We start from the raw sequence: 16,100 nt of genomic DNA, 5'->3' as shown, positions 1-16,100 counted from the left end.
TCCCAGAGCATAAATAAAAGATTCCACCTGAGAAGAATGATTTATTATCTCTCACTCAAGAAAAGGATGCTCAGTCCATTCTATGTGACCACATCTCTTAAGCTGTTTGCTACTGGTTTATAAAAAGCTCATGCATGTGTGTACACAAGCACACAGACACACACATACACCCCCCACAGACTTATTAGTTCAAATAAAAGAAAAACTAGAAGTTATACATTGGTTATTTGAAATGAAACTAAGAAAGTTTATTCTTTTCAAGAATTGATACTTCTTTGCCCCCCCCCCAAAAAAAAACAAATTACCCAACACCCAGGTCAGAAACAGTGAAGAAGTTTACATTGGCCAAAGAGAACTTGGGATTCAGGCCACCAGAGGTTACCAGTCCTTTGGCATTAAAGCAAGGATGTCACATAAGAAAAAAGACTGAATGTCTAAAGCTTGTAAATGCATCATACCAAGCATGAAGATGTGCATGAATTTATTCTGCATCAAACTAGTTTGGACCATATATGATTCATGTTCTTATAAACTATAGCTATCTGATAAATGCTGGAAATAATTATCATTTTTATTAATATCATTATCAATATAATTATCATGATTATTATTATAAAATAATAATCATTTTATAACATTAAACCCTTCATTCTCCAAGTTCTCCAAGCTTCAAGAAATATTACACGCTGTGAGAATGTTTACATTTTTGTGAGAAAGATACCAAATACCTTTTCTATGAGCAGCCATCTAGAAATGAAAGGCCATAATGTATTTTTTCCTTTTTTTAAAGTTATACGTTGAACTATTTTCCAACATAATTTAGGCAGTTTTCCAAATCAACATGAGATTTTTGAGGATTTTTTTTAAAGGTTGTTATAGTTTTGTTCCACTGTTAAGATGTGATCAGCTCACCATGGATCACCACTATCCTATCATTATGATAAGTGGAACTATTGGGATAAAACAGTACATCAGTGGAGAAGTCACTTGAGGGCTCAATGATCAACTCTGTCTTCCATTTAGAAAAGCTGATCGAGAAAAAGCCAATATTTCATTTACATTATACAAACATAGCTGACAACCATTTAAAACTTTGGTTTTCTCTCATGCAAGCTCACCTAAGGAGCTCTACCATAACTGGCAAGAATAGAGATTCATATTTTCTTAAACGTCTGTTTGACTCTCACTTAGAATGAGAATGTTTGACTCTCAGAGGTATAAATAATGAAGAAGTCAGGAAGAGTAGGAACACCTCTGTTGCTCTGAAATTCTCTCATTTGGCCCTTCTGCATGTATTGGCTTTATCTTCAAGCTGGTTTCCTTCATGATCGCAACTTGGTTGTCAACAGCATTTAGGGCTGTATTCTTCCTTGTTCATGTTCATCAAGCAAGAGACAAAAGCTCTCTCCTACTTGTGAAATAAAATTTTTTCCCTTAAGTCTTATTTGGCCACGTTAGTCCCATGGCCAACCTTGGATCAATAGTTGCCAGGAGACCATCAAGTGTGAAATGTCATAAGCCCTGATTCCCTAAGTAATGACCAGCAAAGGAGATTGGGTTGGTATCTCTGGCTGAACCAGGGATTTAATCCCCTGAAACCAGGGACAGAATGAACCTCCCTTGAGTTATTGGGCTGCATTATATGTGGTGATAGAACATCTGAAGAAAATCAGATAATTTGTTAGGAGAAAGAAATGGAAAATGAATGCTAGAAAATGACTGACAATGTCCATCTTAGAACTCAATGGGCTTACCAGGAAAAGTGGTATGAAGAATTTTGCCACTAACGGTGTGTCTCGAATTTATGTGGGGTGGTGGTCCACCTTTAACAGAAAGAGATGTTTCTAATTATAACTGCGTATGCTTCTACCTACCCCCAGGAAAACAGATTCTAATTTCCTTAAGAGAGAGGGCTGCAAATAAGTTCAAATAGCCTGATAAAACTTTATCAGAGCGTTATAAGAACTGTAAAATCAATTGAAACAAAGGCATTCCCCATATCAGCAAAAACAGAGATAGTAGCTACTCATTCAGAACAACAAGAAATTGCAGGAAGAATATAGTGAAATAACAGCCAAAAAGCCCAAATGCTTTCAAGAAGACAAAATCACCCCACCATAGGAAAGAAGGAGACTGAGGTGGCTTTGGGAGTCAGTATTTCTATTAGATAGAACTCCTAGCTGAAGATGTGAAGATAGCTGCTAAGAACACTTGCTGAGCCCTGCTTTCTTTCCCAAGTGGAGAACAATGTTTCCTATTAAAGAATATCTTCCAAGAACATCCCCAAAGGTAAGTGGATTAGATTTCCCTACTCACTGTACCACTATAGGCAAGCTATAGAAGAGGAGACCTAGTAGCACCCCTCTTGGGTAGATCAAACTTGATCTTGGGTAGATCAACAAGGCATGGCCTCTTCACCTGCACATGCTTCAGTATTCCTATTTTGGAGCTAGAGAAAAGGAGAAAGGAAGCAATTAAGGACCTTACAAAAATCAAAGAAAACTATGGGCAAACCAAATTTTTTAAACTGGAGTATAATACACACCAACATAAACACACACACACACACACACACACACACACACACTACTGCCTGAAATTTTCATATCACTAAGACCAAACTGCTGGGCTGAAATCATCTTGAATTAGGTAGAAATGATAGAACCCAGGAGACTACTGCCCACAACATACTCCAGTGAAGAAATCCACTATACAATGATAAAAGGCCATGTATTATAGAACAAGATTCAAGCATTCAAGCAACCCTGATAGTCTAAAATGCTGAGGAGAAGAAAACACAACAAAATGATTAGGGGTGAATGCAAAGTCCATTATTTCCATTGAAAGACTCAACTCCACCAACAGAGGGATACCTGCTTAACAGCTATGAGTTTTGATTGGGTCTGTCGGTCGACCTCAAGTTTAATATGCGATCATTAGTGTAATGTAACTTCTTTAAAAATCAATATAATATTTAGATCACAGAAAGTGAAAACTTCACCATTTTCCAATTGGATCAGACCACATCTGGGTTTCTGGATAACTGTGGTAAGTTAATGGTGATGCTGACAAAGTAAGGCATATTCAGAGGAGGGTGCCTGAGAGAGTAAAGGCTCAGGTAGCCATGTCATAAATGTAAGAGAGAGGCCATGCTATAGTGTTGGAAATAAAGTCCATTTGTGTTATCCAGAGAGCAAAGACCGAGGCAGCAGACTTGACTCATGTGTAAGAACAAGAGGACACCATTAAGTACCCTATATCACATGCATGAGAGGCAAGAAGACAGACCCTAGAGCCAGTGTGCCTCGGTTTATATCCTGACTGTCACATACTGACTCTGCAACCTTGAGTGGGTTGATGAAACCCTCTGCGCCTGTTTCCTCATCTGCAAAACAGGGGTAATATCAGCCCTATGCCATGGGATTCTTAGAAGGAATACATGAGTTATAAGAAAAGTACCTAACACTGTGCCTGACAAATCATAAGCACTGTATAAATCTTTGCTGTTAACACAAAGAGCCAGCTTTTTCATAAACAGAGATGTCATATGTTTTGGTTTTCTAAGGCTATTACAACAAAATAGCTTCTGGGTTGCTGGGAATCTTTGGTGTTCTTTAGTTTATGGAAGCATCAACCTGATCTCTGCCTTCATCTTTGCATAGAATTCTCCCTATGCAAATGTGCCTGTCTCCATATTTTGCCTTTTTATAAGCAGGCCAGTCATTTTGGATTAAAACCCACACCAATGACCTCATTTTAATTTGATTATCTATCTCTGTAAAGACTATCTCCAAATAACGTCATACTGTGAGATGCTGCAGGTTAAGACTTCAACATACGAATTTGGAGGGACACACTTCAAGCCATAATACCATGTCACTGGAGATCTTAAAAAAGAAGCCAGATGATCAGAAATGTTGCTGGTTTCATCCTGCAATGCAGCTAATTGAGGACATGCTTTTACAAAACAACTATAGGGTCAAATCAGGACTCCCAGCATGCAATTTAAGGTACAATAAAAAGCTTGATTTCCTAGCCCACAGGCCTGACTTGGCCTCACAAATTACAGTGGTAAAAGGACAGAGCAATATTGCTGTTACTCCCTTTGCCCATTTTCCTGTAGAGATAATAGGGGAAGTCTCTTCCTATTACTCCCTCAAGGCTGCCTTCTGGCTTCAGCATTCTTTTCATTCCACAAGTACCAAGCTTTCAACAAAGTCGCACCTGGGGGAAATAATATTCTATCACTTCTCCATCTTCATCTCATTTCATCCCCCCAACAATTATAGAGACCACAGACATCATATAGTTTCATTCTTGTGTCCACATGAGAAAACTGAGAAGGTAAGCTTTTAATCTGAGGTCATGTAATTAATTAATGGCAGTGCTATGATTAGGTTTAAGCTTCCTGATAATCTATCAATTGCAAGTCGATTTATTGAGCATCTCCTATTTGTTGGCACTGTGCAAAATATTAAAGATTGAGACCCGCTATCAGTTCAACCAAATCCCTGAAACTTCCAGCATTGAATTAGAAGCGACATCACTCCAGGCCAAGTGGACTCCTGTCCACTCTTAACTAAGCCATGATCATCAAAGCTCTCAGGACAGTTTTTTCTTTATTTTGGCATAATTACATGTGGACCACCCAAAGGCCTTCACTTCAACCTCCTACTGTAAGTAACATTTGGAAATGTTATTTCTCTGCTCCTTGCTAGAACTGATCCCTCAATATTTGCTATTCCTCGGCAAGTGTTGGAGACTGTGTTTTGTCTCTTCTTTCTCCTCCGACAGACTCATACCTTGGAGAGGATGGTACTGTCATTTGAATTGGGCATCTTGCCACAGAAAGCGACGGTTTAATTTTCCCGGACTCTAAAGCCACTTCTACTCCTTAAACTCAGGTTATCAACAGGAAAAAAAAAAAAAAAAAAGCAGGTTGTGCCGTCCCCATTTATCCAAGGGCAGCCTTATTAAGTGAATGTTAGCAATCAGGTTTGTTATATAGCAAACAACCAAAATACAAAATTTCAGGGGAAATCAACAAACAGCTGGGGTGTTTTATTTATGCGTATGAGGTTTTTGTTTGTTCTCACACATCAATGAGTTGAGAGAGGTTCAGCTACTGATGTGGTCTGAACTTGGCTGGGCTTGGTTCCAGCCTGTGGGTTAGTTTAGAGCTCCTCCACATGTCTCTCACTTTCCCTGGACCAGCACTTACCTGAGGTATGTTCTTTCGATAGTAAAAAAGTAAAGTACAAGAGGGCCAACCCAATCTCACAAGTACATTTCAAGCCTATACTCACATAACATCCACAAACCTTCCATTGGCCAAAACAAATCACTTGGCCAACCCTAAAGTCAAAGGGTGGGGAAGTACCCTGCACCCATCATGAGGCCATGTAAAAGGTGTGCAGGTGTTACACTACTCCAAAGAAGTGGAGGTCAGACCTCTAATTTGACCTGCCCCAGTAAGGCAAAAGACTGCTTCTTCAGCTTGTCCATGATGGCTCACCCACTATCACTCACTAGATAACCTCCCTTCCAGCAGCACAGAGCTTTATCTTTGACCATGGAGCTATCTCACCTTTTCCTTTCCTCCCCAGATTCCATGACACCTCTTTTTCAAAAGCAGTTCTTCACTTCTCATGCTGTTTTATTAAAAGCTTTCTGGCAGGCTGGGAAGCTGAGGAATCCCACCTGCATCTAATATATGATAATTTACTAATGCAACCCAGCACCGTAAGCTTTTTTCAGCAGGTTGTTGGTTGCTTGTTGCATTGTTGTTGGCCAATTTCCAAAAATCATAATCAGAAAAGGAAAAAAGAAACTATTGAGAAGATGATTATCCAAACATCTGAGCCATCCTCCATCCTCCTGGTAATGAATCCATATTGAGTGAGACTAGCATTTGGAACAATAACATCAGAGGAAAAGAAAACGAAAGATTCTCGTTAAAGTAAATAGGTCCTACAAGTCTATCTTTGCAGACCCACAATATGGAGTCAGAGATTTAGTTGTTCACACCTCTCTCATATTTTCAGAGCCATTAACCAGGGTGGACTTGTCAAGGTTTCAACATTGTAATTGTTTAGCTCTAAATTTCCCTGCTGGCTTGGGCCTGAGGTTTCCAATAACCACAGGCAAAGGCAGAAGTCAAAATAGATAGTGGATGGAGGAAGGGAAAGAACCCAGCATCAGGATTTACAGAGGTGGGAGGGCCGGGGGTGGTGTGGAAAGAAGGTAAAGGCTGCCAGAGGCAGAGCTGCTGAAGAGCAGGGCACAGGACCATGACTTTTCACTCTCTCAAACTGTAAGTAAGCTTTCTACTTCCCAACACAATGAAAACAAGCCTGAGCTGATGGTTCCTTCTCATATAACCAACCTGGAAGAACCACAGAAATAAGAAGCAAAACTAGATTTCTGAAACTAACATAAAAATGATGGGGAACCCCTTGGTAGACTGAATATGTGTTGGGGACCAAGCTGGGGCAGTGAAGTGAAGTGATGAAGTGATGAAGAACATGTTGAGGGGAAGTTCTCAAGTTCTGCTCCTGACCACATTACCTTTGGAGAACAACTGCCTGCTCCACTGTGGAAAAGAAGCTGGCAGTGTCAGCCAAATGGGAGGTGGGTCAAACCAGGGCAGTGCCAACATCCTGCTGGGTGAGGAACTGATGAAAAAGTGTGGATTGGCCAGCTGGCTTTGAGCACTCATTCCTCTACCTCCTCCGTGCCCCTTCACCTCAGAATTGGTGGATCACAATTAAACGCTGTGTTCTTCAAATTGATTTTGACTTCCACTCACAATAAGAAAACACATTTTACATGGTGACCCAGCATGTATACAGCCCTGTACAAATGAAAGTTTCAAAAACAACATGCCTACTGTTGGGATGCCCTCTATACTTTTCAACCTAGTCTAGTCTAGTCTAGTCTATTCCAATCCAATCCATTCTGTTTCTTCTCCCTCTCCACCCCTCATTATCCTCCTCCTCCTTTCTTTTGTCCATCCCTCCTCCCTCCCCACCCCACCCCCATACTCACTACATTGATTAAATTATCCATAGAGATAATTTCCTTCCACTTTTTCAGAACATCTAAAGGAAGATTCTGACCAAAGTTGTGAATTAATGGAGAGACAAAAATTGGGGTGGTGACCTTGAACACTGCCTTGAAGGTCACGCCTGCCTCTCTTCTAGAAGCGAAGTTTGAACTTCTCCATCAGTGGAGATTACTAGACATAATAAATATTACCCCTAAAGGAAGAAACAATTTTACTATAAAATGCTATCCTCAGACAAATTATGACTTCTATCTGGATACTCAATAGACATATTCTCAAGCAGGTTTTAGCAGGTTTGCCATACAAAGAATTATTTAGAAAATTCAAGTAAGAGGTACTTGGGTGGCTCAGTGGTTGAGTGTCTGCCTTTGGCTCAGGTTGTGATCCCAGAGTCCTGGGACTGAGCCCCATGTCAGGCTCCCTGAAGGGAGCCTGCTTCTCCCTCTGTGTCTCTGCCTCCCTCTGTGCATCTGTCATGAATAAATAAAATCTTAAAAAAAAAAAAAGAAAATTCAAGTAAATGTAAATCCGATAGACTGCCATAAGAAATATGGGAAATAAAGGAATTCAAATAATTTAGTATAATTAATTGTTACCTAAAAAATTAATAAGCAAAGAAAAAAATGTATATCCATAATAACCCAGAACAAAAGTTTTAAACAATATCAGCAAGGGGATGGCAGAAAGGGATGGATAGCAAAAAGATATGAGAACGTGTTAACATGTTCAACTTGTTCAATGTGAGATTATAAATGGATGATAGGTGATAAATAATAGAAAGATGATAGATAGATGGAATGTTGGTAGATCTGAGATAGTTAAGGGGATAAATAAAAGTATAGGATAGACAGAGACTCTTAGATTAGCTAAAAATGGTTTTCTCTTACATATCAACAATATATAGTCTATGAAAGAAATTAAAAGAAAACACAAAGTTAAAGGATGAAAAAAAAATTCAGGGAAAATATAAATCAAAGGTCCGAGTATCAATTTTAATATCTGACAAAGGAAATCAAGGCAAAAAAAATAATATCAAGAACAACAGGGACACCTGAGTGGCTCAGTGGTTGAGTGCCTGCCTTTGGCTCAGGGCATGATCCCGCGGTCCCAGGATCGAATCCCACACTGGGCTCCCTGCATGGAACCTGCTTCTCCTTCTGCCTACATCTCTGCCTCTCTCTTTATGTCTCTTGTGAATAAATAAAATCTTAAAAAAAAAAAAAAAAAAAGAACAAGCACAAACAACATAACCATCATTGGGATATGTGAACCTCACAATATAAATTCAATATATATGAAGTAACAATGATTAAACTAAAAGAAATAGAAACAAGACAGCCTCCCTCCCCCACCAAAACAAGCATAAATGATGTAGTCACATTTGCCCTTACAGCATTTGATGGTTTCCTGCTGTCTCCAGGATAAAGTCCAATATCAGGGCTTGAGAGGCCCTATGTAATCTGGCCTCTTTTACCTCTCCATCAACATTCTTCATACCTCACTCTCTTCAACAAGTTCTGTGATCTTTTTGAATTTATTTTTATTCTTCATATGTGTCTTCTCTCTCTTATTCAAAACCATAATGTTTACTGTTCTAACTGTAACATCTTCCCTGCCTCTTCACCTGCCTATCTCATATTTATCTAAACTATGGTAGATTAGATATTACTTCTTCCACAGAGCCTTGAAGGTACTTGTCATTTCATAGCACTCCACTCACTCATAAATTTCCTGTTTGACTGCCTATCTACCTCACAAAATTGTAAGCACTATGAGGAAAAGACAGTGTCTCGGGTCGTCACTGATGTACTTCTAGTGCCCAGGACACTGAATGACAGAGAAAGGAATTGAAAAAAGTATTTGTATAGTAACCGAATCCAAAGGGCGGAGGGGCATTTGTATAGTAATAATCCATTATTACTGGATTATATATAATCCAATATAATGGATTATTTTTTTATTTTTTGTTTTTTAAAGGATTTTATTTATTCATTTAGAGAGAGAAAGAGAGAGAGCATGCAAGCAGGGGGAAGGGCAGAGAGAGAGTCCCAAGCAGACTCTGCACCAAGTGTGGAGCCCCACGCATGGCTTAATCCCATGACCCTGAGACCATAACCTGGGCCAAAACCAAGAGTTGACCGCTCAACTGACTGAGCCACCTAGATGGCCCATGGATTCTTTTTTTTTTAAAAGGAAATTAGCTCAACTTCTGGCTCAACATGGCAGAATTAACATGTGCATTCATTTCTGTTTCTGCCCTGTTTCTGCCCCCCTCACAGAAAACTTCACTAAAATGCCAGTAAATTAATTTTTTGATGAATATATCCTCTAGAACAACAAGAAAGTTACTGGAGATAGCTTATTAAAGTCTATAAAAGATGAAGCCAGAATGAATGGTGTTAGTTGGACATGGAAACCAGTAAGAAGCAAGATCAAAACACAAAGAACTGGAAAGGCTCAGTAATTGAAGGCACAGGGTGTTTCAGAATACAGGGGTTTGACTATACAGCTAAAAACAAGTAGATTGATTGAAGGTCTTTATGAAAAATGCAGACACCTTGCCACCTCCTCATCTAGCCCAGTGATACCAAGAAGCCACCCTATACCCAAGCAAAAGAAAAGATGTTTACACTGTGGCTAGATTGTTCTAGAAGGACTCAGAACTTAGAGACAGGTAAGGCAGAGAGTAGAAGTGAGTCGCTATATTGAAAACAAGATTAAATGAAATTTTGAAACCCATCCCTAGTTACTTCCCCACTTTGTTTGCCCCATCTCAGACTGGTGACTGGAAGGGACAGTTGCTTGCAGAAACTGACAACTCCAGTAGAAAAGTCTATCCTTGTTGATGATAACAAATCAACTGCCACATCATGATTTGGTGAAGTCCACCAGTCCTACCTTTGCACCTGCAGGTTTTTCCATTAGCTTCTGGTTCCTGATTTTTTTTTTAAGATTTTATTTATTTAGTTCAGGAAGAGAGTGACAGCATGAGCAGGAGGAGCAGACTGGGAGGGAGAGAGAGAATCTCAAGCAGACTCTGCACTGAGCACAGAGCCCAATGTGAGGCTTGATCCCTGGACCCTGAGATCATGACCTAAGCTGAAGCCAAGAGTTAGATGCTTAACTGACTGTGCCACCCAGGTGCCCGTCCTGATTCTTAAATATGCATAAATATAAAATATTTCTACTCTTAGGCACTTGAGGAAAACTGCTAACCTAAAAGAAAGAGACCAGAAAGGAATTCAAAGACAAGGCAGGAAACAGAACAAATATTTATTTTTTAAAAATTATTAATATTCTAAGAGAGATAAGAGGAGATTCTATACCCATGAAACAAGAGCAGAGTGCCTGTAAAAAAGATTTTCAGCAAATAAATAAGAGCTATTGGAATTTAAAAATATAATTGACAGCTTCTCTGTGGGCTGGGACACAATAATATATGTAAAAATAAGCTGTGTTTCACCCAAAATTGTCTGTTTGCTGATCTTTGCTCAGACTTCCTAAACTATACTTGAGTATGCAGATGCCTTTCTGTGCAGGGTGTGCCATCTTGGAGAGGAGGCAGCAACCCTGGTCCTCCTTATCCACCCACTCTTAATTCCTCATTGTGGTCTTAGTCTCAGGCCCAGTTTTTGTTCCAAGCAGTGTCACCACTGCTATTCCCAGAGACCCTCAGGCAAATAGAGATCAAAATAGTTGTGTGCATAAAAGAGACTTGACTAGAAAATGACACAGACTTAGAGAGGTCAAGTGACCTGACCAAGATCACATAGATAAGGGACACAGACAGTAAATCCTAAGTTTCCTGATACCTCCCATTTGTTTCCTCATTCATTCCTGGTGAAATATGTAACAGTGACAAGACTTATGGAGTGTTCTTGCACTTAGGGAGCTCACAATCAGGTGAACAGAAAATGAAGCAATCAAAACTGTTCCAACTGATGCTGAGCTGGAACTGTCCTCAGGAATAATGTCCAAGAAGGGTGTTTTGCCTGAATTGAGTCCTAGTGGATAAAGATGAGAAGGGAAGGAGATAGGGTCAAGATAGAGGTGAGAATGACTACTGTGCTTTAAGGGATGGCACTTCAGTGGTTCTTGAAGTCTGGACAGCCAAGATCAAATGTAGTCACAAGAAGAGTTGAGACTGAAGCATCATCAGGGAAGAACCAGATCTGCCAAGAGCAAGTATGCCATGCTAAGGAGCCTAGACTTCCACCCACAGCCAGACAATATATACACTTTCAGAGTTTTGATCAGGTGAGTGACTCTTTCCCACCATATAATCCATTTATTGATATGGATTCCAAAGGTTACAAAAATATAAGAAGGGAGAGACCATTGTGAGGTTGGTGATTAGGCCTGAAAGAGGCAGATGATTTAGGTGAATGGAAAAAAAAGAGGGAGGACCAGTTGGAAAAGGAGGCAGTAGCACAAAACAAGGTTGAGAATGAGAGTGTTGAGTCCAAGGAACAACCATAAGAACCCTCTCTCTCCAGGAAATAATAAAAGACAAGGAAGAGGGTAGGACGGGTAGGGCCAGTTGAGGAAGACACCAAATTGAGGAGGTTAGACATGGCTCAGCATGTTGGTGCTACTCCAAACTTTCTCCCCAATGATGGAGGAAAAGGAACCCCAGAACTCTTGGGTAGTAGTCAGACGTAGACTTCAATAATCTCAGAACTTCTTTGAAATCTATGGTTCATCATACAAAACATGAGTTTTGTATTCTACTTTACAGAAGACTGATATAAAAGATGTGTTTAATTACTTGCTAGTTAAAACACAACTTCCTATACCCCCAAGAAATCCTGTAGGAAACTAGTAGTCTAGAAAGATGCTCCTGTGTCTTTTCAGGTCTCATGAATGCCAATTCCTGGGGGACATGAAGATGCACACGAGTGAGAAATCCAGTTTCTTCAGGTGAGCTGTGAGGTGAAAGAGGTATTTGAGGAAGCTAAATAAACTGGAGTGTGTGGCAGTTTAAAATGAGTGTTAGGAAACCAGGTAAGAGGTTCTTGATATAACCATGATGAGATTTGAGGCCAGAGGTTGGCAGTGGATGGAGAAAAAAAATGACACACACAGAGAAATTTTTGAAGACTTGATGGATGATTCAATATGAGGGCAGGAAGAGAAGAAGGAATCAAAGACAATTGTGACTTTGAACTAGGGGGACCAGATGCCAGGGCTGAAGAGGAGGATATTGAGAACACACCAGCTGTGCATGTCCCTGTGCTTGAAGCACATGTGGAAATGTGTCATAGATGGCTGGACTCAGTGAATAAGACCCAAGGTAGAAACATGAAGGTGGGCATGGGGCTTATTTGCATTGAAGTCATAGTTGACACCACAGGGTGGTTGGAAGCCTGAGTGAGTAAGGGGAAAGAAGGAAACACAGAAAGTTGGGGGTCTCAGCTTTAGGAGAAATATGTAGATGAGTAGTGGAAAGGGAGAGAGGGGCCTCCAAGCAGGAAAGAGGAAAAGGCATATTGACCATTAGATACTACACTTCCGATTACATGTAGCAGGAAAAAACTGGATAACGAAGAAAAGGGGGAAATTCCTTGGTTGGTGTACCAGAAGAGTCCAGGTGTAGACCCTGACTTCGAGTATGACTAGAGTCCAGTGCTCAGATGACGCCATCAGAACCCTGTCTCTCCACCTTGTCACTCTTCCTTTTCCAGTGGCTTCACTTGGAGGCCGACCTTCTCATCATGACAGCCCCCAGAACCTCCACGCTTTTATCTTCTCATCTCAACAACCTCAGATGAAAGAGAACTTCTCCAGCCTCAAAGTTCCAACAGAAATTTCGAACAGAAGTTTCAGATTTGGTTCTGATGGGACCATCCTAGTGCATGGGCCCATCCTCAAACCCAACACGCTGGCCAGAACTGGGGCAGCCCCCCCAAGGGTCTGAACCCAAGCTTACATGAACTAAGCCCTGGGCAATGGGGCTTCCCCAAATGAAAGATGGTTATGGAACTTCCATAAAAGGAGAGAATGGATGTTGTCAGAGAGGCAGAGAGAGGGTCCACTGGGAGAGGGGAAGGTTTCAAGATGCTGCGGGTGGAGAGTGGCCAAAACACACACCTCCATACAAAGGCCAAAATGGGGGCAATCGAGACCCCACTGCACCGAGATAAACAGGAAATGGGGTGACACCTCTCCCCTCTACATCTTCACCCTGCCTTAGTAGTGAGTCTGAGGACAGTGAAGCCCCATCCCAGCTGTCCTCCCTCATGGTTCCCAGCCTGACACCCAGAGCCCCGGAGTGCACATTGTCCCCATCACTACACCTTTCCAGAACTATGCCATAGCCACTCTGGTTGAGGACCACCAGCCTCTCTGGCAATGAGAAAGTCCCTCTGGCTTTAGAAAGCAGCTCTTGTAATATGAGAGCCAGGTCCTTCCTGGCTGGACTTCCCCACCACACACATCATTCAATTCCTTCTTTCCCAGCAGGTGAAAGAACCACCCCTCCTCTGTCCTTTGCCTCTGACCCACCAATTGTTTGCTGAGGCAGGACCAGTGACTCTCCTTGGATGGACTTCAGATTTCCAGTTCAGCGGGGGCTGCTAGGCTGAGATTTAAGCAAGGATCCTGAAGGGCTCATGTTATATGAATCATCTCCCTAGCGCCCGGAGACATCAAACCACACTTTATCCCTCACTCTTTCTTTGCCAGCCGCTTCAGCTCGTTGGCGTTTAAAGCAACATCCCTGGCAGCAGCTCATCTGGAACATCCTGGCCCGCTCCCTTTTGCGTGATAGTGAGCACCCTTTACTGCAGAGAGCGATGAAGAGAGAGTCGGATGGACAGATGGACAGGGAGAGGGGAGTCCCGCAGACGGTACCGATGAATATGGATTTGCAGCATCTGCGGGGGGAGGCGGGAGCCATGGCAATCAAGTCCAATGCTGCAGGAGCTCGGATGGACCGACAGGAACTCCCCCTAGGAATCCGAGTGGGCTCTTTCTTGTGTGATGTTTTGAAGCATGTCAGCATTCCTGGGCACTGTCAGCCTCCTCCAAATGACCCGAGAGGGGCTGTGAATAGCAAGTTCTCACCGCCTTGGGCTGTGCGGAGGGAAATGCTGGGAATACTGTTTTAAAGGCTTCCTCTCGCTGTGAAAATCACAGCAGAAATACCTCATCCTCAGCTCCCCATGTACCCTTGAAGATCAAGGGGCAGATAAGCTAATCTATTATAAATTCTAATACAGCACAGTTCCCTGACCAGAGCCTCTTCTTCGGTGCCCCGAGCGTTTGCCAATACTTCATCCAAACCAGTTCCCTTCCTGGAGGCCTCTCTCTGTTCCTCCCACTTGTGCCAAGAGGCACCTTCTCTATGCCTGTGCTCTCAAAATGCATCCATGCACGCGGATATACACACATGAGCACACATGCACATGTACACACACACACAAATAAAGCTGGACCCTGGTCTTCCTTCCAGATTTATGACCCTGCCTTACTCAGCCTGCCTTAAAATGACTATTTTTCACTCTCAAAATGTTTGAATCCCACAAAGGGATGCTTAAAAACACCAAAATGGTAACACACATGTGCGTGCACACACACACACACACGCACATATACAAACACATGTCAGGGAGACTCTCAAAGCTTTTCTAGGAGATATTTGTTTCTGAAAACCTGTCTTGAGATTTCAGCCTCATTCCTTGCTCCATGCAGGCCTAAGTCTCCAGTGTCATAAAGGCAAATCCAAGGCCAAGAGCAGCCACTTCTCTGAGCTGCACTGTTCATTTCCTGGCAGCCAAGAAGTCCACCTTATTTGTTTGGAGACCTCATACAGCCCCTTCAATACCTGTTCAGTCTTAATTCTCCCTCCTATAAAATGGGCCTAATAAAGACCACCAAGCGTCAGGCTGTGGGGATTCAGATATTAATATTGTCAGACCCTTTTGAAAATGAACACATGATGATCACCATTCCACCCTGGCATTCTGAGCCAGGAGGGAGGCAGGGCTCAGTCTGACCTCAAGACACTGTCTGGGTGAGCAGTTTAAGAAAGGATTGTAGTCTAGTAACTGGGTATGAGAAAAGAGGAAACAGCCCCCCAAAAACTACACTTCAAGAGGGATATACTGTATGATTCCAGATTTCTACTGTACATAACAGTATTCCTCCAGGAAAACCCCTTTACAAAGTGTGCCGCATGCCAGGTGCCCTGCTTCGTGTGCATTGGTTCCTTTGCTTCTCTTACCCGCCCTCTGAGGAAGCACGATCACGAAGCTCTAGGTTAGAGATGAGGAAGAAGTAGCGGAAAAGCTAAACAAGCGATGAAGCCAGACTGCGCTTTGAACCACAACAGTATACATCATGAGCAAAGGCGTGAACAAGAGAGTGTGCATGCATGCATGCACAAAAAAGGGCTGAAAGAAAGCACGGCACGGTATCTGGTATTTTAAGAGTTACAGGTGGTAGGATTACAGGCAATTTTTTTTTCTTTCACTATAGTATCCAGATTTTATCTACATGTCCTCATTTCTACAGCGAAACATATATTGCTTTTATAAGAATAATTTTTAAATGTTGTTTTGAAAAAAGCACCTGCCATTTCTGTTTCTCCGACCACTGTACTTTTTCCCCCAGAGCAGCAGAAGCAAGCAGGGCCCGTGCTCACACTGTCAGGCTCTAGCCATTCCTCAGACACAGAGAGCAAAACAAGGCAGAATGATGAGAAGACGTGAGTAGGCTGTTCAGAAATGGAATCATCAAGCAGTCTCATGCGCCCCAAATCCACCCAAGCCCCTGATATCAAGGGGACAGTACTAGGGACACAGTGGGAAAGATAGAAAGGGACCTCGATGAGGCCAGGAGACCAGACTTCTCTCTCTTCCTCATCCTGTGCTATCCAAATAACTTCTTCACTATCCCACCCAGCTTTCTTCCTGCCACCTCTGAGGGCCTCTGGCTTCTAAGATAACCATAAGAGAGCCTGATTACGTGTCGTGCTCTTCACATATGTGGCCTCAATCCCTGCACACAGCCATTAGAGGAACATGTTGATATT

The 16,100-nt window shown here is 41.9% G+C and overlaps 1 protein-coding gene and 1 long non-coding RNA gene across 4 annotated transcripts in view; one reads left to right on the top strand and one right to left on the bottom strand.

The window, feature by feature from the left end:
• The window catches only part of CCDC171 (coiled-coil domain containing 171), a 403,894-nt gene that overhangs the window by 10,062 nt on the left and 377,732 nt on the right, over positions 1-16,100 (bottom strand). The gene's annotated exons all lie outside the window — the stretch shown is intronic.
• LOC144321653 (uncharacterized) lies at positions 2,010-14,256 on the top strand. The gene is made up of 3 exons (XR_013387246.1): positions 2,010-2,289; positions 11,921-11,986; positions 13,751-14,256. It is a non-coding gene; the product is annotated as an uncharacterized LOC144321653 (long non-coding RNA).

The sequence above is a fragment of the Canis aureus genome, chromosome 10 (assembly GCF_053574225.1).
Source record: "Canis aureus isolate CA01 chromosome 10, VMU_Caureus_v.1.0, whole genome shotgun sequence".
Classification (NCBI taxonomy): Eukaryota; Metazoa; Chordata; class Mammalia; order Carnivora; family Canidae; genus Canis; species Canis aureus.
The sequence above is the reverse complement of the archived record's forward strand: the minus strand, read 5'-3'. Positions and strand labels throughout refer to the sequence as shown.